We start from the raw sequence: 20,516 nt of genomic DNA, 5'->3' as shown, positions 1-20,516 counted from the left end.
TGCACTGTCTCTGGCCAAGCAAAACAGCGGAGAGCAATTCTTGCTCTGCCAGAAGCTTTAAGTCCTCTGCTACTTAGACACTGGTGTAACACAAGAACCTTCACATACTGGGGCAGCTGCTTCAGCATTAAAGCTAGCTTGAAGCAAAATAGATGGATTATAGATCTCTGTACCAACCGTGCCTCCCAACAGGAGTCCCTCGGCATATCTAGCACATGCAATTGCATGCTAACAGCGGTCTCTTAAATCCATCATTTCAGTAGACAGACACCTCTGGAACCAGCTGTCATTTGATTTGAAGCTTCCCCTATCTCAAAGCATCACAAAGCATGAAGGTCTCTGATGGCTTGAAGACAAGTGGGAGGATTTTCCAGGAGGGAAAGCTTTTTTTTTTTTTTTTTTTTTTTTTAGCTCTTTCTCCTGTTCTTCCTCCCCATCTACATCACTGAAGAGATATCAGAACAGACTCATTTCACTGTAGCTCTGCAGTTCAACAAGTAAATTGGCTCTGAAACATTTTGGTCCAAATTATTAAACTTCAAACTATACCTGTCAGGCAGCTTCCTGCGAGGCAGATTTTAGTCTCCTCTTTTCCACTCTGCTCTGGTTTCCTCTTTCTAGGGGTGGAAAGATGTTAGAAACAAGGAAGCCGAAAAGCCGCCCTGCACTGCTTGTTCCCAGCAGGAATAATTTTTTCTGTTCTTCATTAGAGGTCTGGGTGACAACTGGTATTCTGCATTTGATCCCAAGAGACCACAAATGCAGTCATGTCACACCACTTTTAATCCCTCACCGTTAACAGCTGTTAACTGCCTACTCGCTTGCCAAACAGCCAGCTCTGCCGAGCAGGAGGAAGAGACATGCATCCCAAATTATATCAATCACTAGGATCACCTCAAGGAATAAAAAAAGATCAGGCACATCTGTGGAATGAGTGGGTCTTCTGAAAACACCAATCTGAGGTCAAGAGGTTTTGAATTTCCTATTTACAAAAATAATGCAATTCTGCATCCAAACCAAAATTGTAACTCTGCCTTAAAGTTTCCAGTCAGGCGCACAGAAAAATACCAGTCCTTCCACCCTGGGCTGCAGCTCCATCACTGTCGGGAACCCTGTCCTGCCTCTCCAACCTTTTCCAGGGCACTCTTTAATTCAGCCTTTTTTGAAGGAGTACTTCCTCAGGACCCTGTCTATCCCATTCCAGCATGGCTATAATGCAATCCTAGCTCTGCTTTCAAATACCTCCAAAGCCCTAAATGTCATTTTAGCCTTGTCCTGCCATAGGACGCAAACCCTATTTGCATTCTCTTCAGAGATGGAAAAGCTGGAAAAGGACAAGAGCATCCATCTGTCCATCTATCCCTCCCCTAGACAACACTGTGCTCTCTTGCTCCGACAGCAGGAATTTGCTCTGGCAGCATTCTTGGCACCATACGTTCCTGAATCACTCTAAAAGTATCAAGGGCCAAATCCTGCTTCAGTGCATGCTGCAGGGACACGCAGGGAGGGTGAAGGCTGCCTCGCCAAGAAGGCTTTTTTGTGGCTTTCCACATACCAGCTTGGAGCAGAGCAAAGCCTTTGCGGGAAATACTTCAAGCAGCAAAATGAGTCGATCTCTGGTAAGAGATTTTTGGCTAGGGGCCTGGGGAGGGGGAGCATGTGGTATGCACACAGCACCTGCATCCCCTGGGACTAAGGGTAAGAAGCTGGGACAGGGCTCTGTTTTCCTGCCACCCTTCCCCTCTTTTTGTTTTCCCTGCCTGTTTTGCAGGGCTCAGCAGCACCCACCCACAGGCTCCCTCCCTGCACATAGACCTCATTTTAGCCCAAATTTGTGGCTACCTCTAGACACTGCAGGACTACTTCCCTGCACTGAGCAACTCATAATCCTTCAAGGGATTTTATTCCACCAATTTACACATTTTTTCAGAGCCCAGGTTTCCACAGTATTTTTGCTGAGTCTGCAGGCTCCCTTCGGACACCGGCGAAGAAATGCTCATCACAGACCAGCCTCGGCCTCTCAGCTCTGATTCATTCCCACAGAAGCCAGCTGGGGTGACTTCCCCAGAGCTGGCTCTGGGCTGCCCATCTACAAAAAGCTCCAGTCAAAGCACATCAGGGAGTCAAAACATGCTGGGCTATATCCTGTCTCTGAACCCCAGGAAAGCCCCAGTGCCTTTGCTCCGACACCCAGCCAAGTGGCTGCAAACAGAGTTTTTACTGGACCCAGGGATAAAAGAAGTGAAGCCAGAATATATGGCACAGTCCTTCTAAAAACCATGCTGCAGAAGTGGAAGCATGAGTTCATCTGAATACCATTTAATACTTTAGAGTCCTAGTGTCTCAAGAGCCATCTGCTTAAAACTCCTCTCCAAATCAGGGTATCTAAGTGAAACATGAGGTCTTTTTCTTCCTCCCACACTCCCTCTGCCAAAATCAGACATGAAACAACTGATCTCAGACATTTCTGCTTTGTTACTCTCCCTGTCTGCATCTTCAGTAATAGAGAAATTTTTTTTTAAAAAAAAAAAAAGAGATCCCAATTAATCAAGCTGAAGTCAATTTGACTTACAATGCATTTTTAATTATAAAATCACAGGTCAGTTGTGGGAATGTTTATTGTGTAGACATTATTTCCATTACCTTTTCAAGGAAAAGTGATTCTACATAGCTAAAGTTACAGAATCGCATCCGAAATCTCAGCTTTGCTACCTTTGCACTCCTACACGCAGAGCGCAAGGTGATGATGGCTGGGGACCACGGGGGTGAGAGGCAGGCACCGGCTGCATGGCTTAGCATACCCAAAGCCTGAGCAAACTTTGGACATTGCTGGTGGTGAGGCTTACCTTGCTGCATTTAATGCCACTAGGACTTCAGGTCTAAGTAGCACCATGAAAAGGGAAGGCGCTAAATATAGGCTGGACTGGATCATCTCATCAGCAAAGATCAGAGGAATTTTCCAAGGTTCTTTAAGGAATTGACACCTAAAACCCCCAGGGCATCCCCTGGAGTGGGAATAAACTTCAAAGGACATCATTCACACAGGCTGCTGCTGAGGGGACAATATTATTCCTGGCTCGCATCATTAGTTTTCTCCACTGAAGCACTGGAAGTTTCAGCCGTGTCCCAGTTCCCACCCAGTGCTAGGAGCTGTATGTACTGACAACAAGTACGTGTTTCCAAGATGGAGATGGGAAGCTGATGACAGCTGTGGTACCCAAACCGCACTAAAAGAGCACAAGTTTCCACCAGCATGCACAAAGCACAGAAAGGGCCATGGGACGTCCTATAACACAGAACTACCCTCTTTTCACATAGGTATTACACAAAAGGAAGTCAATTGCTTCTTGGGGGCAAGCAAGGAAGTTACTTAAAGCTTTTGTTATATCCTGGTGCAATGGGTATAGTCTGCAAGTCATACTGACAGGATATGGGCTTAGATCAGAGATAAAGCGCATCCTACAGCATCATTCCCCTATTCGTGGACCGAACAGGGACCTGACAGGGTTCTCGCCAGCTGCTTCGTACCATACATCTAGATTTTCCATTCATGGTATAGCTCGATGGAAAGGCTGCTTCCAAAATAAAGGCCAGCCAAGATAGGCTAGAGAGTGTTTATTTTCAAGTGTTTGAGTACCATAAACATTGCCTCCTTTTGAACAGCTGCCATTATTTACATCCAGGCAGAGAATTATACCAACATACATGGAGGCAAGCCACGGTTTACAGCAGGGAATAACTTCTCCTGTTAGAAACATGTCAAGACCCCAATCCTACAGACCTCCCCCAGCCAAAACTCCCCAAGAGCAGGGCAAGTCAGAAACCAGCTGTAAAACCCCAGCCCTGAACTGGTTCCTCAGAGCCACAGTCCAAAATCTGAGCAATTAACTTCCTTTTGCACTGAGCTCTTGGGGGGGGGGGTTTGCACTTGTGGTGTTAGGTCCGAAACACCTAACCCACATTTTTCTAGCAGGTATTAGTCAAGAATGAATTTTTATATACTGAGCCCTTTAAGGAGAAATTAAGAACTGGTTTGTATTAAAAAAATGTTTGGGGTGGGGTGGTAAGAAAAGAGGTGGGTGTTGTCACTGAAGTAGGTGGGTGCTTTTATCATTAAAAAAGAAAGATTAAGTTTTAAAGCCTTATTTGGTTTCTTGATCAGCTATTTGCTTAGTACATCATGGCTTAAGAATTTAATCAGTTTCCTTTCAGAAGTTTTTTTGTTGTTGTTTTCAAAGAACACTCTTCCTCTCAAAACAAGGTAAAAGACTAATTGGTACGTGGATTGTTTTAATCTTTTTTTTTTCCCCCCTTTCATGTACTAGAATTCAGTGATTTAAAAAGCAGCCACATCCATTTCTAAACTACAGACTAGCTCCTGCTTACACAATACAAACTGGACCAGAGTCACACGCATTAACTTATCTTTTGCCTAGTTGCTAAAGAAAAGATTAATGACAGAAACACCCATCTTGCAAACACGTGGGCAAATAGTTTCACTCATGCAAATGATTCCACAAATCTAGAGAGATACAGAGGTGCAGTATCTGTGTAAGGATAAAGGTGTTTGCATTCACATGGGGACAGCTGCAAGTGTGGCTTGTCAGAAACTCTGGAACTACCTGATATTCCATAACATAGAAAGAAAGAGGAAGATGTGATAATTATCAGGTAAAAGCTTGCATTTCCATATTCCCCAATTCTGTTACTGCCAGCTTGCTCCCACAATTCAGAGGGTATCAGTCCTCACTTTCCGAGAGCATCACATCACCTGAGAGCCCACGAAACAGCCACTGCTTTAGCCATTTCCTCCCCAGCTGTCATTAAAAGCTTCAAACGGGCACATCTTGTCACCTGCCTAGGAAAACACACAGCTGACAGCTCTCACACAGCTCTGTACCACTGCAAACACTTCCTAAACACCCACTCGGCTGGGAAGCAAAGAGAAAAGTTATATATATACCCAAGTGGCTGCCTGTACTTGCAAAGCCACCACCTTCCAGGAGAGAATATGTGTATCAGAAAAAGAGGAGGCAAGAGAAATCAGAAGCAAGAATTTAGATAAATCTCACCCCCAAAACACCACATAAAACAGAGGCACTTTCTGAGGTTAACTCGGTAATCCACGAAGAAACTGCTTGCTAGAAAAGAGCTTTTTAGAAGTACATTATACACCCACAGGCTTTCCCCCAGCCCTGCTCTGACAAACCCTTCCCCAGCAGAGCAGTCACAAGGCAGAGAAAAGACCCAGCGCAAGCCCTGAAATCCAAAGATCGGCAAAGCGTGGGATGCCGAAACGCTCCCTGCCCCGCTCAGCGAGATGATGCTCGAGAGGGAGAGACGGAGGCATGTGCTTACTGGCTGCTGGAGAGCCTGGGAGCTGCTGCCTGGAGGAGGGAAGGGATGGAAGGGATGGACTGAACTCTGCGGGCGGCCGCGCACAGCACCTCGGCAGCGGGACGGATGCGGGAGCGCTTCGGTCCAGGGCTGTGCCTCCAGCCTTGTGGAGGGAGCACGGCTGGGCTGGGGTGTCCAGCTGGCGGGACAGCGGCTGCTTTGACACTTATAGCAGGGAGGCGCGTTGCAAAAAAAAAAAATAAATAAATTAGTCCAGCCAATAGCACCGTTCCTGCCTGGGGAGCTGCTGGAGGACAGGGGGGGAACAGCCTGCTCCTCCCAGGGCCTCTGCACGGTCCACGGGGGGAAAACCCAACGGGTGACGGCACTTTGCCAGCATAGCCGTTGCCCTGCTTCCCCACAACAGCAAAGCGCTGTTACTGGGACCCATGGGACTCGCCAGGCTGGGCAAAGCCCTGCTACCCCCACAGTGCTAGGAGTTGCTCTCCCAGACCGTTTCACTCAAGGAAAATGCGGCACAAAAACTTTGCGGGCGGATTTGTCGCCAGCCTCCCATCCTGTCCAAGCTACCCTCTCTCAAACCTAAAGCTGTTGCTGGCAGCTCTGTTACAATATGTGTCACCTTCAGGTTCATAGTCAGAGTTTCCAGGACAGAAAACAAACAGAAGGGATGCATTTCAAGTTAGCAGCCTGCAAGGAGGGAAGGAACCCAGCTGAAGAGAGCACAGCAAAAATGATGCCAAAAGAGGGGTATTTTCTTCAAAGCAGACATGAGAAAAAGTACTATCAGGTAGCAAGTCATTCCTATTTATAAACAAATCTGCCTGTTTGTGCTGCACCACATCAGACAAATCTGACAACATTCACGTCTGTTTTCTTTCCCCCCTCCTTTCTCCATCCCTTATCCTGGGGTTTTTTTTCCCCCGCTCTTATGTCTTCCAAGTTTGTCCTACTTTCTTCCATGCTTCTGCCATTGGATATGTGGTCCAGCAAGTAAGTTTGTTTTTTAACAGGAGGTGCTTGTGTTGGAGCTCTTGCACTACAAATAGGCTTTTGTGGTGCCTTGGAGAGCCACAGAGCTTCTGACTAACAGCAGGAGAGGCTGGGCATCCTGGTGGGTGTGCTGGAAACACCACTGGTATCCCTGGAAAGCAGATCATTATACTTGGGCAAAGAATTTCTGTTTAGTAAAACGAAACAAACTTTGTGTAAGAGCTAACACACCATCTTTACAAAAGCATTTGTATTTCTGTGTGTGTCTATTGTTTCAACAGGTAAGTCCAACAGATTCTTCCAACACCGCATCATCCATATTAACAACGTTCCTAGCAGGGACGAGAACATTGGGTTGCTCTGAGGTTCAAGGCTCAGACTGTCACCACTTGCCAAGAGCAACTTCAGGCATGCATAAAATACAGATGTGAAACACCAACATTATTTATCATTATGGACTGAAGTTTACATTTGATTTTCAAAGGAATCCAAATACCCATTTCTAGCTCGTTTTTCCAACAGCTCTCCCAACAAGCATAAAACTTAGTTACCATAAGCAAGAGTTTTTCTCTATGGCTGTCTGTAACCAACAATCAGGCCAACAAGAACATTAGCAAAAGCCCCTTGCCCCTAAAGTATGATATTGCTTACGTGATTAGAGCTGCAGAGCTCTGGGACTCATGAGAAATTGCAGAGACTAAGGTCCCTCAAGGATGGGACATTCAGACAGAACATTTCCAATTGGATAAATCAAACCAAGAGCTCCAGGAGAAGCATGAATTGTAGAGTGCTGGGGTATAAAGACAAACTAGGTGTTGCACAGCTGTAGAAAAATGTCACTAGGGGCAAGTTACCCTGCAGCCACCTCCTGCAGGGTTTTCTCCTTCAAAGAAGGGAACATTCCTGCTGCAGGCAGTAAGCAGAAGTAGAGGACCCAAGAGTAACACGGGTCCAGGAGCACCTGTACCAGTGGAGCTCAGTTAACACCCCTCCACCAGAGACTGGTTAGTGTCCCCATCACCGCAGAAGTATTTGGGGACCAACCCTGATGCAGATGTATCTTGGAGGAGCACAACTGCATTACACATCTGGAGAAGCACAAGCATGCTAGTAAGTGAACAAGCCTGACGGCAGGTACCTGCAGCCCACCAGCAGTGTAACAAGCGTTCTGTATCTGCAGGGAGCATCGTCACTCTGCTGCCAGGATCCTCTGCCTCTTATTTAAAATATTAGATGCCTTCCACATACAACACAAACTAGAGATATCACTGGCAAATCCCAAACACCAGCTACCATCAAAAACAACTCTAAAGCAGTACATCTGTCGGCCTAATAAAGTAGCAGCTAAATAACAAATTGGTCTATTTAACGTGCCTCTCACTGATTATAGCAGAGCAAGTTGTTATTTGAGTAACTCATTGCTGTGGTTGGGTTACAGTTGAAGGCCTGATCCTACACTTGCTGCATCCTCCAGATCCCCTTGGGCTTCCCTGGCCAGCCTCACAGGCACAATGTCACATCCAGAAAAAAGCAGCAGAATAAAGGTCTGCAAAGGCACGTGCCACAGAGCAACTACTCTACCCCACCTTCAATATTGCCGCCTCTGACAGCGAGTGAGTGTTTGCAGGATCAGACCTTAAATCTGCAGGCTTAAAATGACCCATATACCTGACAGAGAAGAATTTAAGCACTCTTAACCTCACACATATCACAACAGCAGCTTTATTCTGTTTGGAAAAGAGCAGAAGATGATTTAGAGAGCAAGGACAGCACACAACTAGAGTCAAAGAAAAGGCACTCAGGAATTGCTGTATTACAGATACAATATAGCACTATAAAAATCTCCACCAAAGCATTGGATTAAACAAGAATAAACTGCAAGAATGACACAACTCATTTCAAAGGACTGAGACAACTCTGAGTCAACCCCCTGCTATCACCATTGCTTGCTAAGGAATATAATCAGTTATCATACGCATTGATTTTTTGACAAACACAATAAATATTTAAAAAAAAAAACCAAACACAACACAAAACTCCAATGCTCCAATATATCCTTGGCTAGTTATCCAAACAAAGTGAACTATGAGCAGAAGCATTCAAAACCGAGTCAGTTAAATTACTCACTCAAATGTAACTGCTAGGAAACTTTATTTGGAAATGGTGAAGCTCAGGAAGCCGTGTGGGGAGGCTGCTTTACAGCCAAGCACTCTGCAAGAAACCGCATGGGGCAGGATACTACCCCAAAGCAAAGGGCTCACCTCAGAGCATGGGCTCATCCACACCGGTGAAGAAAGAGAGGTGCTTTGCATCATCCTTTGGGTCTCCATACTGTTTTTATTAAATCATTTTGCAGCCACAGAGGGGAGGAAAGTCTTCCACGCAACGGGGCCCGTATTCAAAAGTTGATGCTCTGTGGAAGGAAGCTACATGAATTTTGGGGTGAATCCATGCAGAATGGCATTCACACAGCCCTTGGGTGGGTTTGGCCGTCCTGGTTTCCACGTGCCAGGCTGGGACTGGGGCTGATGTGCCCCCACCCATGGTGTCCCAGTCCAGGGCTGGCAGTGGTGACAACCACCCGTGTGAGGAGATGGGGCTGCCCCACTCACCTGTCCTCTGTGGGACACCGTGGCCACACAGAGCCACAGCAGCTCTCCGCTCCAGCAAGGACGACCTCCCCACACGAGCCCTCCAACCCTCTTCTCCCAGTGCAGGACCAGTACCTCAGCCCTTCCTCCCTCAGCTGCCTCCACTCCCTCCTCAGCTCCAGGTGGGGGTAATTACCACTCCCCCTCATTAAACCTCTCCAGACAGACCGCCTTTCTCACAAGCAACATTGCCCTTTCATCCAAAGCAGCTGGGAAGGGCTCTTTTTTCCTTCCAATGTTGCAGCCTGAGGGATGCAGCCATCTGGGGGACGAGATGCCATCACAGACCCTTTTGCCTCCCCGTCCGCACCGGCTCCCTGGGGTCACTGCCATGTTATTTGCCTAATTGACAGGCTTCGTCCCTGTAATCACAGCCACCTCCTTTCACCAGCGTCCAAGAGCAGGAATCCATCGCAGCAGAGGCAGCTACACACAGCGGCTGCTCCTGTACCATCTGTTTGTCTGTCCCTGACTCTGTGGGGAAGTCAGAGCCGTGCCCTGTTTCGGACTGGTTGTTTTCCCACTGGTCTATAAAGCACCCCTGGTCCGCACAGGGCCTCCCAGCTGAAAGACTCAAATTGGAAAGCTGATCCCTTGAAGTCCCATTGATGGCTCCCTCCTCAAGCTGTCCTATCGCTTCTCCAAAGGCTGTTTTTGGTCCCAGATGCACAGAAGAAGTCACAGCAGCCTGCAGTGAGTCATTTCAAGAGATCTGAGAAAAGGAGGGGGGGGGGGGAAGAGAAAAAGAAATAGGGAAAGAGACAGAGCAGTCTCCACCCTCCTGAACCATCCCACCATATTGTTGCTGTGGGGGATAACTTGTGGTCAAATTGAACCCCCCGCCCTGCAGGCAGCTGGGGCTCACCTGCAGCCGGCTAATTACCTCGCAGGCCATTAGCACAAAGTCTCCAGGCAGGCGAAGTAATGGAAAAGCTGAAACGTTTCAGAGTCATTCCTCTCAGGGAGTAAGTAAGGGTGCGGTTGTGGGAGGTTTTATAACGGTGTGGTTAAAACATCAGTGATGCAAACCCTTTTTCCATGGAGTTTAAACACAGAACTTGCTGCTTTCCAAGTTGTTGCAAATAAGAGCACTGCAACCTGTCAGACATGTACCACAGGAGTGCTGTGATCCTTATCTGCCAAGTGCACCTCTGCAAAAAAACAGGCATCAGTCAGCTTTCTGTCTTTGCATCCACTGTAATTCTTCCTATCAGTGTGGTTTGGAAGTCATATATGTGAGTGGGAGTGAGGGGTTAAATTGCTGCTGAGGGGCATCAGTGGATCTGTCTTCGCCAGCGGCTCTGCAAACCAGCAAAAGATGAAGTAGGAAGTTCTCTTGAATTCAGTGGGTCAAACAGTAAGACACATAAAAAGGGATTGTGGTTGTATTAGGTGACATGCATAAAACTACTCAGCTTTCCACCATTTAGTGTCAAAATATGTCTGTAGCATAACCCTACAATACCATCAGCAAACCTGGATCAACAGATCAAAAGAGATTTTCAAAAACTGGACAATCACCTGCTGAAAGACCACTATCAAATACTATCCCGTGAGTAATTACAGTGACTGCATTATTCGAGGCATCACCGCTACTCAGATTTTCCTGAGTGACACCAGAACCTGCACATTGAGAGAGGATCTAGCTAGAGATTGTTCCCACCTTTAAAAAGCAGCTGCAGGGATGGCTCAGCTATCAGATTAAGAGGACCAGCCGTGTCAGTCCGCTCAGCGTCCTTTGGCAGAGGCCAAAATGCTTCTCCCAGTACAAGTTGCTCCTTCTGTGCATGGAAAATTACAAAGGTGACTCCCATTTATAAAAGATGATGTACCAGGGCCCCGCAAAAATGGACCCATCTGTTGACTCTCTGGCCCCAGCGAGGCTACATTTTGAAAAGGCAACAGAAACAAAGGTTTCCAACGGTCTTTCCAGCAACAATATAAGTTTTCAAGGAATGTTGGCAGCAGTCACAGCCATTTATCTGCAGCCTGCAGGGGGCTATTCAAACACACCAGGTTTTCTGCCAAGGGTAGGGCTTGAGGTTTTCTGCTCCACGGTCATTTGAACCTCAGCATTTCCGTCCACATTCACGCGCTGGGTCCCGGTGTCGTTTCCTCTGCCTGCTGGATCGCGGGCAGGGATGTGGGAGCAGCAGGCAGCTTGCGGCCACGGGCATCGCTCCACCTGGGCACGCACCCACGGGACGTGGTAGCCCTGCGAGCATGCACACCTCTGCTTCTCCATCCCCGCACACCAGCCTCGTCTGGCCTCGTGGTTTCTGTAAATCCTATCTAACCCTGAGCAGAGCCCACAAAATGAAGCATGGGGAGTAGTCTGGGCAAACAAATAATTTTGCTCCTGCAGAACTACTGTTACGACAAAAACTTTTCAGCCACCATCTGCTGAAGTCAAGTAAGTTTCCATTGACTTCAACAACTGCTGGGTCACAATTTGCTTAAGTGTTTCCAGGCTTTGGCCCTTCCAGCAAACACCTTGGTCAGCCATTCAGCAGTAACAGAAATCCATCAAATATTTGAGTATTTGCATAAGCAAAACAGATAAAATTTCAGATGAGGTGTGGTTCTTGGTCTTTATCTTTTGTTCAGCTTAGTCTTTATCAATTGTCAGTTACTGGGTGGATACATATCCAGAGAGATTTAACAAAAAAGGATTCTAACAGCAATGAGGTAAAACGATAACAATATAAGGTTTTACTTTTAACAGAGCAAAGGGATTTTGATGGTATGTGTTATGGACACCTAAAACATGTTTATCTTTATCTTACTATACATAATTACCCTAACAGTGGTCTTTTTCCTTGGTATCAGGCTCACCAGGTGTTTCATGTTCCAGATTTGAAAAGATGGCTTCCAGGCATCTGAGTGAAATTAGGCTCCTTTATTAATTTTAGCTTTAGATTTTAATCTCAGAAAAAAATTCATTCAAGGTACCCACAGGCGAACATAAATAAAATAAGTGTTTTAATAGCAGAGGAGGTTTTCAAAGCATGACAGATTTCATTTTGCTTGAGTCTGCAGCTAAAATCAAATCAATTAGAAAGCTGAGGACCATGAAGAAACACATACAACTGGATTAGATGATTGCAATGAACATGAGAAGCGATAGGCACAGCATGGGCTGGGGCTTCCAGCATTTGCCTACAGCTAAGAGGACCAAAATTAAATTCCTCATCCTGGTATGAACTTCTTGCTTGACTTTGGCTGAGTCACGTTACATCAGTCCCTCAGGCACTACCTGCCTGACTCCAGGGCTGCTGGCTACGCTATGGACATACTCCAGAAAGCAGCAACTGTGCTCAGTGCCTGCAGCCCCTCGCTTCGCTCATTTGCAGCTGCCTTCGCCCTGTCTACATCGCCAGGCTGGAGGGGTTCACCTTGTCTCACCGTGCCTCGAGTTCCCACGTCTACAAAAAGACATAATAGCACTTTATGCTTCCCACATGTTTCCTAGGCTTCTGTTTAAAATGCAGGCTTTGCGACAACAGACAGGTAGAAAGAGGACAAGCTTTCAGACATGAAAGCACCCCGTGGAGAAGATTCAGTTTCAAAAAGCAGAGCTGGAGATGTGGCGTCACTGCAAGGGACTCACACAAACCTCCTCTGCTGCCACAGCCTCTTCCAGACCGCTCCGTTCAGACGTGGGACGGGATGCAAGAGTCACACCGCAGCCTTCCCCGCCGCCAGGGTGTCCACATCTCTCTGAATGCAAAGCCTCAAGCTGGTGAATCTTAATAGATGTTCTGCTGGCTCTTTGCGTGGTGATTTTGTGATTCACAATTACTGGCAGTGAAAGTCGTATTTAGTAAGACAGTTAATGGCAGCTGAAGCTCTGCAGAAGCTTAGGTTTGGTGTGCTTCAAGGTACCAACCTAAAATACCCACGTGATGCCCATGGCGACACCACGGGCAAAGTGGAGAAAGAAGCCGCTCGCCCAAGGACGTGGATGTGATCTGTCCCAGGGGCTGGAGCTCAACTCCAGCCCAGCTCACCAGACCCAAGTGCCTCTGGCTAAATCAGAGTCAAACCTTTTTCTTGTATATAAATGCAGTGGGAATCATACTTACTACTCAGGCCTACGCTGATGATAACACAGAGAAGCCAGGTCACACCTTTCCGTCTTTTCTGCTTGTTCCTTGTGTCCGACAGCACTGGCTATACAAGCACTTTTACTTTCTCTGTCACATCAATTTTCCCTTTGGTAAAAAAGATTGTATTAAAATTATAAGGCTACTTATGGAAGGCTTAATTACAAATAAGGTTGGGGTTTTTTATCCCCTATGCCAAACAATTTTTTTTATTCCCTGTGTCCAACAAATCAAGTGAACAGTATCCACTCAATCTATACGCTTCATGGTAGCTTCATAGCTGGGCAATAAGTAAATCTGTGTATGTTTTTCAAAGGCTTTGTTTCACAAACAATAACAAAAAAGGAATAGTCATGTGAAAATTACAAACCATTTGGCACTAAGGAAATTCTGAATGCAATTTCCTGAGCTGAGTGTGCTGTAGGAGCTGCGGTAAATAGCTGTCAGGCAGCTTTCTCTACCATAAGATTTTAAACAAGATACCCGGCTGTGAAGGACATTTGTCTGTGCTGGACTTTTGCTCTCCTTCCAGTTCAGATGGGATTTTCAACTGATTGAGTTCAGCTGGCATGAAGGGAGCATGGGTGTGTTTTCTTTGGTTTAAACCAAGTTTTCTGGGAATCATCTCTTATGCAAAAATGAGAGAGCTTGCTTCTTTGCCGAATTCTGCTGAAGAAAAGTGATTTAAAGACAGTTTGAAGTCAAAGCTGAAAGAGACCCAAGAGAAAGATCTCAGATATATGCATGGATATAAAGAAGCTGTCTTCCTGCCACTTCCAAACTGAAATAAATATCTTTGGTAAAAACAGATTGTGATTTTTTTTTTCCCCCTCAGCAGCTCAAGTGAGGGTTGGGAACAGAAGAAGAAACTGAACCAACAGTGGGGAAAAATATTTGGCATTAGAGACTCTGGAGCTGAGGAAGAACGTGAGAGTTATGCAGAGGCCGTTTAGATTTTGATGAAATCTCTCCCAGGAGAGCAACACACTACAGCGAGGGGTGACAGAACCATCCCCCAAGAGGAAAAGGGCTCTGGGTGCTGTGCGCTCACTTCCCACCCCCCTCCCGTACACCTGAGCTGGTCAGTGAAAAACGCTGCTCGACCAACTTTTGGGAGCTCATCGGTGCCTCCCGTCCCCCTTCCCAGAGCTGCTGGCTGGGCTGCAGGTGCTGGGTGGGTGCCGTGGGTGCTGCCGTGATGTGGCACCACAGCCAGGACCAGCTCTCGCTGCCGAAACGAGGCAGCTCGTGCCCTGGGTGCTGCCAGGCTGGCCGCTGGCTCCCTTCAGAGAGGTTTCTGTCCCTCAAGCAACCCTGAGAGTGTCCTTGGCAACTCAGAACCACAAACATCAAGCGGTAGGAGCCAAGAGGGACCGGCCAAACACGAAACCTGGTAACTGGGCTATAAATATTTACACGCTGTGCCTCGGCTTTACTCATTCTGCTGCATCAGAAGAGCGGCCAGCCACAGAAGTCCAGGTATTAACTGTCCTGCTTGTTGTGGTCCAGGACTTTCAGCCGGACCATAAACCCCACCGTCCTGGGTCCGATCCGCTCCCAGGGATGCCAACAGATGCTCTTCCTCCCAGCCCGGGGTGCCAACGCATCCTGCTCTGATTTTGGTGTATCTGCAGCATCAGATTTGCCCACCGCTCCCCAGATCTGCGGAGCCTCGCAGCCCAGCCAGCACTGTGGTGCTGCGAACGCAACTGCTCCGATGCCATTTGGGCACAACAGCCTGACCCCCAGCTGGGCTCTCCTCCTTAGGGCAAAGAAATTCAGTCTTGCGAGCATTGCTGAGGCCTGATGCTGGCTATGGAATCTCAAGTTAAATATCTGTAAAGCCAGGATGATCCATTTTTTCCAGGGAATTTTTTACTCAACCCCTACACCCTTGTCACGAGTGCCATCAGTCTATTATCAGCTCTGTCATCGGAGCACAGAGAGATTCCAGCTGAAGCAACAAGTTGCTGACCGGAGCTGAGTTTAGGCATGTAACTGTGCCAAATGGCACTGGCTTCTCTCTAGTGGGACAATAGCATTCAGCCCTTGAAGGCATCTGACCCAGAGCTAAGGCATTTTATCGACAGCAAATATCTCAGCAACAAAGCTCCAGCTGGTGAACCAGCCCATACAGAGCAGAAACAAAGTCACCAGGGAAATTCATTTGCCTTTTGTAACAATTTGGGCATTCCCATGTGAGCAGCGGACACAGCTCTGAAGTCTCAGGGTGGAAAACATAACCCGGACATACCTTGTGCATTTGCAGTGTTGTATCACTTGACCTGCCTCATCAGAGGAATCCTTGATTTTGCACCTTGAAAAATGGACACCAGTGCAAACAGTGACTTCAGACCACTCAACCAGACAAAATTCAGCTAAATAGCTTTAGGATGTTTGTGTCTATTCCAAAGCTAAAAAATATGGCAGAGTATCTGGTGAAGGGAATAAGTTTGTATTAAATCTGGCCCTACTGTCACCGAGATCCAGAGGCATTTCCAATTCTCTCTTACAGATCTCAAAAGCTTCAGAGGCTGGGAGAATTCACACAATGGATCCAAAAGCACCAGTGACTAATATTAACTGCCTGGGAAAAGGGAAATCAAGCAATGCTGCTTGTTCCCCTTCTTCTTGTACCTCTGGGAGTTTTAGGAGCAAGCCGTATCACAGAAGAGCAGATTTAGCCTTCCATCATCAGACGGTGCAGTGGAGATACTTCAAGGTGCTGCAGAGAATGAGGATGCCGTGGGAATGTGGGACACATACTGCCCTTAGCTGTCTTTAGGGTTATGCTCATGGAGATGCTAGGCAGAAAAGGTGCATTTTGGTACAGGCCAGTGCCCAGGAGGGGCAAGGGAGATGCTGCAGATGTGATGCAGGTGTAGAACGTGCCTACTGTGGCCCCCCTGTGATTTTCTGTGATTAGCCCATCCTAAATCAGGCAAAGGGCCTGCAGCTAGCATGGGAGAGAGAAGGAGGTCAGTGGATTGCAGGACATTTACAGCTACCAACACTGAAGGGGACGATAGCTCCTCTTGCTGCATTTGGAGAATGAACAGAGAGGGAGCTAGCCATGGGCTGTGGACACCAGGCCACAGAAACAGGGAGGAGAAGGAGGGGGATGATGTCCCTGGCAAAAAGATCAGGCAGAATTCATGATACAGAAGTCCCTTACAAACAAAAAAGGCTCAGGGGTAGCTGCTGGGTACCTGCAGCTCTTGTCTGTAGTTCAGCATTACTTACAGGAGGAGGAAGGGCAAGGGAAAATATTTCTGCTGTTGTCTCAGCCTAGGCACATTTACATTGCAAAATGCTTTGATGCTTAGCCGGTTGGTATTTTCCTATTCACAAAGTGTCCTTTGCACCGCAGTACCTTCCCAGCTCAGCACAGCACCTATGTGGGTAGGCTAGAATAACTAACCTTGCTGCTGCAGGTAGAAAAGCTGACATGCTGCATAAAGCTGACAGCTTTAATTTATACACTTTTTATCTTTGTCCGCATTCCTGGGAGCTTATGTATACAGGAAAGGGAGCAATGTTCACACATATCCTTAAAAGCAGCTATGACCACACTATTCTGCGAAACACGCAGGGATAGGAGATTGCAACCTTATATGGACTCCTTGGGGCTGGAGCATCGCTGGCACCCCTCGGAGGAGGACAGCTGGTGGAATTTCCTATGAAGGGACAATTAATAAAGACAAAATCCTTTTGTATATACTCATGTCTAAATATTGGACAAGAGATTCGAGGCTCTGCTACCCGAGAGTCCTGAACCTTACAGAGTCTCCTGCAGCCGTTAAGGGATCTTGTAGCCTCTGACCCAGGCTCTAAGTGCCCAGCATGGACTGTAAGGGCTGGAGTTAGGAAAAGCGCCAAAATGGGCTGTGCAAGGGCCGTATGTCCCAAAGTAACATGCTCCAGAGCCCCTGGTTCCCAACCTCCATTCTGAGAGCAGACCTTCGCACACCTTTGGTACCGTCCGGCAAAACCGAGTGGTGAAAGGCTGGAATTTTGCTTTCCCCAGCTTTGGGCTCTCCAATCCCAGCCTCACCCCTGACATTTCACTTCTGCAGCTGCCAACCCACCAAGACTTTGCCCTGCTTATCAGGCTTGTCCAAGGGCCAGGAGCCTTCAGGGACATCAGAGCCACTGCATTGCTGTGCTGCTCTCCTTTTAGCTGTAGTAGAGAGGTCAGGGTTCTGGGAACCAGACTGTCCCCAGTGCTGCTCCTGCCAGCAAGGTGCAAAGCAGCTTCTGATGTTAACAGGGTTGTAAGCACCAGGTGAGTTGTAAATTCCTTTATATTACATGACACCCAGATCGCTCACTCCCAGCTCAGCAGAGAGCAGAGGAGATGGAAAGCAGCAGGCACACGCGGTGTTTGTGCTGGGCAGTGTTGCTACACTTACACTGGACACAGAGAGTACACAAATACTCCCATGGCCTCTGGGTTCTCTCATCAGCTTGGCAGATTTTGTTATCATTGTCAGCAAGAATACCATTTCTTCATTTCCCCTCCACTTGCCTCACCTTCCAATTATTCTCCAATCACAGACACATGTGGCCAGAAGATTTTTCACAGCTTAGTATTATAAGAATATATTTGGGCCCACTAGCACCTGAAAGGCACTTCCACCCACACCTCCTCTCTTATCTTGCCAAGCTATTTCCTCCAGAATACTCCCCACATGTGGTGACAAACGCCGTTTGGGGACTGTGATGAGCAGGAGCCAAGCAGAGAGAAAAGTCCTCTTGCAACAGTGCAAACAGCCATCGTGACCACAAATTGGCTGCAGGTGACAGCAACTTCTAGTGCTAGGAATTGTTTAAAGCCCAGGTGATGTCCTACTTGTGAAAGCTAGGAAGCCTGGAGGGAGAAGTACCATGGAGGAAGGTGCCCTTGCAGGCTTGATGTTGGGGGACAGGGGGGGTTGAACCAGCTCTGATACTTGGCAGCAGCTCCAGCAATGGCTGCGCCTCATCTCTGAGGGGCTAAAATCAATCCTGCAACCAGCTTGTGACCGCTAGCATTAAACTCCTGATTCTAAAAGCCTAATGGGGGAAAAAACCGTCAGCAGGCAGCTGCCTTAAAGAGGAAAACAAGATACAGAATAGGTGTACAGTCTCTGAGCAGAAGGTCATCCCAACGACCTCCAGACTCCTGGGTGTTGATGCCTACCCACGGGTACCCTGCTGAGACAGCCAGACCCAGGCTGTGTTAGCAAATTCCTCCCTTTCTTCAGTGCGAAGCCAGCAACGAGGCCATCGCTAAGCCGAGCACCTCCTCTGAGGAGGTGGTGGCTTCTGCAAAGGGGCTCAGGGTGTAAGAGCGGTCGGTGTTGCAATGGGGTCTCTTCTCCTTTCTGCAGATAAAGGCTCGAGCTGGACGGTGTGTAAGGTGTGGCGAACACGGCAGAGGATGGAGAGGGTCTCTGGAGCAGGGGTGGGCTGTGAAGCCTCTGCACTGCCTGGACCTGGCGGTGATGGACAATTACTGTCCTTTCCAATATTGCCATCTAGAGGACCCAGCAAGGACAAGAGATCCACGCAGGCCATGACGAGATAAGGAAAAATAATAAAAAGCTTGCTTTTTTAAGATTTTACCTTACATAAAGGCTTGCCCAGCGTGACATGGAGATGGAGAGCCAAGTGCATAAGGACTGTCTGTGCCTTGGGCATGAGAATACAGGATTGCTCTAAAAACAGCCCTGTGATTTTTTTTTTTTTTTGAGGTTGTAGATACCTGGCTCTGGCCCACCTCCCAGCACTTTACTGAGCACCACATGAACATGGCCAGGGGGTATGATAGCTTGACTGAAAGCTATCCCTAATCAGCTCAAATTGAACTGAACTAATAAAATTGGCACTATTCAGCAAGTGGCAGCTCTACACACCTACCTGCAGTGCAAGTCTCCCTCCCCAGACTCTGCAGGGATCTGCCTCGTCCCTTCTTCCAGTGCTTCTGAACAGCACCTCTCCAAAATTTTTTTTGCATGGCTAAAACCATATGCCAGTTCATGGCACAGCGAGCCTGTCCCAGAGGATGCCTGCTTGTGGCTGTGTGCATTGGGGAGGGTTAGATGCATGCCAGCTTGTCCCGGCTACATTTTGCGTACTGGAGATAGCGCTCACCAATGGTGAGCCCAAGGGCATGAACCATACCATACTTCAACAAAACAATTCATTTGTAAGGAGTGTGCTGCGTTTCTTTTGAGGGTTTGCGATCTAAAGAGCTGCCAAAAGGCATTTGTTCAATTGCTGAACTACATCCTTGTTTGTTTTAGTTATGTGCTCGAGTACGATCCAAGCCTGGGCTGGACAGCACGCGTACAGGGGGATTAGCGGCGTTTATTCTGATTGTCAGGATTTTGAGGTGCAAGAACGCATGGTGGAATTAGCATCGTTTCATAGTAAAAAAAATAAACACTCTTGTCTCCTGCCCGGCTCCTGTGACTTCCAGTAGCACAGGCCACCCACAACCAGCGTGACGCTGGACAAGCCCTTCTCGTTACGGACCCTCGGTGCTTTTGTGAGCTGCAGCCAACGCTTTGGCAAAGCCCGGTGTGAGAGCTCAGGCCTCGCCACCCCACGCGAGGACCGCGGTCCCTTTGGAAAGCAGAAGAGGCAGCCCCTCGGCTGGCCGCTGCTATGGATGGGAGACAAGTGTATTTAACTAGGTTTTGGGGGCTATCTTCCCGCAGTGATACAGAGCTACAAAGAATGTATTTTTATACCGTTCAAAAGGTGAAGGTTGTCCTTTGTGAATCAAAACTCTCAAAACCAGATTCCTGAAGTTTCCGAGATGCCCTCTATGTTGAAGGATTGTAAAGCATCTGAACAACAAACCTCTTCAGCTGCTCCGACAGCACACAGCACCAAAAAAAAGGGTACAGACAGGAGACGCAGGGCAGAATCGCCTTCAAAGGATGGCAGAGCAGCTGCCACGAGCCCAACTGCAAATTCAGTGAAAACACAGGACATAAAAGCCCATGAAAGCTCAGGAGCCTTCATTTTGCAAACATCCCGTAGCAATGCCTCTCACGCGGGTGTGCTGCTTTTGGCTGGGATAGAGTTAATTTTCTTCACAGCAGCTGGTATGGGGCTGTTTTCGATTTGTGCTTAAAAGTGTTGATATTACAGGGATGTTTTAGTTACTGCTGAGCAGTGCTTACACAGAGCCAAGGTCTTTTCTGCTTTTCACCCCATCCTACCAGTGAGTAGGCTGGGGGGACACAAGAAGTTGGGATGGGACACAGCTGGGACAGCTGACCCCAACTGGCCAAAGGGATATTCCAGACCAGAGGATGTCATGCTCAGCCTATAAAGCTGGGGAAAGAAGAAGGAGGCAAGGGGACATTCAGAGTGATGGTGTTTGTCTTCCCAAGTAACCGTCACGCGTGATGGA

The 20,516-nt window shown here is 47.6% G+C and overlaps 1 protein-coding gene across 1 annotated transcript in view; it reads right to left on the bottom strand.

The window, feature by feature from the left end:
* The window catches only part of FHL1 (four and a half LIM domains 1), a 33,492-nt gene extending 28,007 nt beyond the window's left edge, over window positions 1–5,485 (bottom strand). The window contains exon 1 of the mRNA XM_075053777.1: window positions 5,359–5,485. The gene's annotated coding sequence lies outside the window, so the exon portion shown is untranslated. The remainder of the gene's footprint in view (window positions 1–5,358) is intronic.
* Window positions 5,486–20,516: the final 15,031 nt, after the last annotated feature.

The sequence above is a fragment of the Buteo buteo genome, chromosome 22 (genome assembly GCF_964188355.1).
Source record: "Buteo buteo chromosome 22, bButBut1.hap1.1, whole genome shotgun sequence".
Taxonomy (NCBI): Eukaryota; Metazoa; Chordata; class Aves; order Accipitriformes; family Accipitridae; genus Buteo; species Buteo buteo.
Note: the sequence above shows the minus strand (reverse complement) of the source record. Positions and strands in the feature narration are given on the sequence as shown.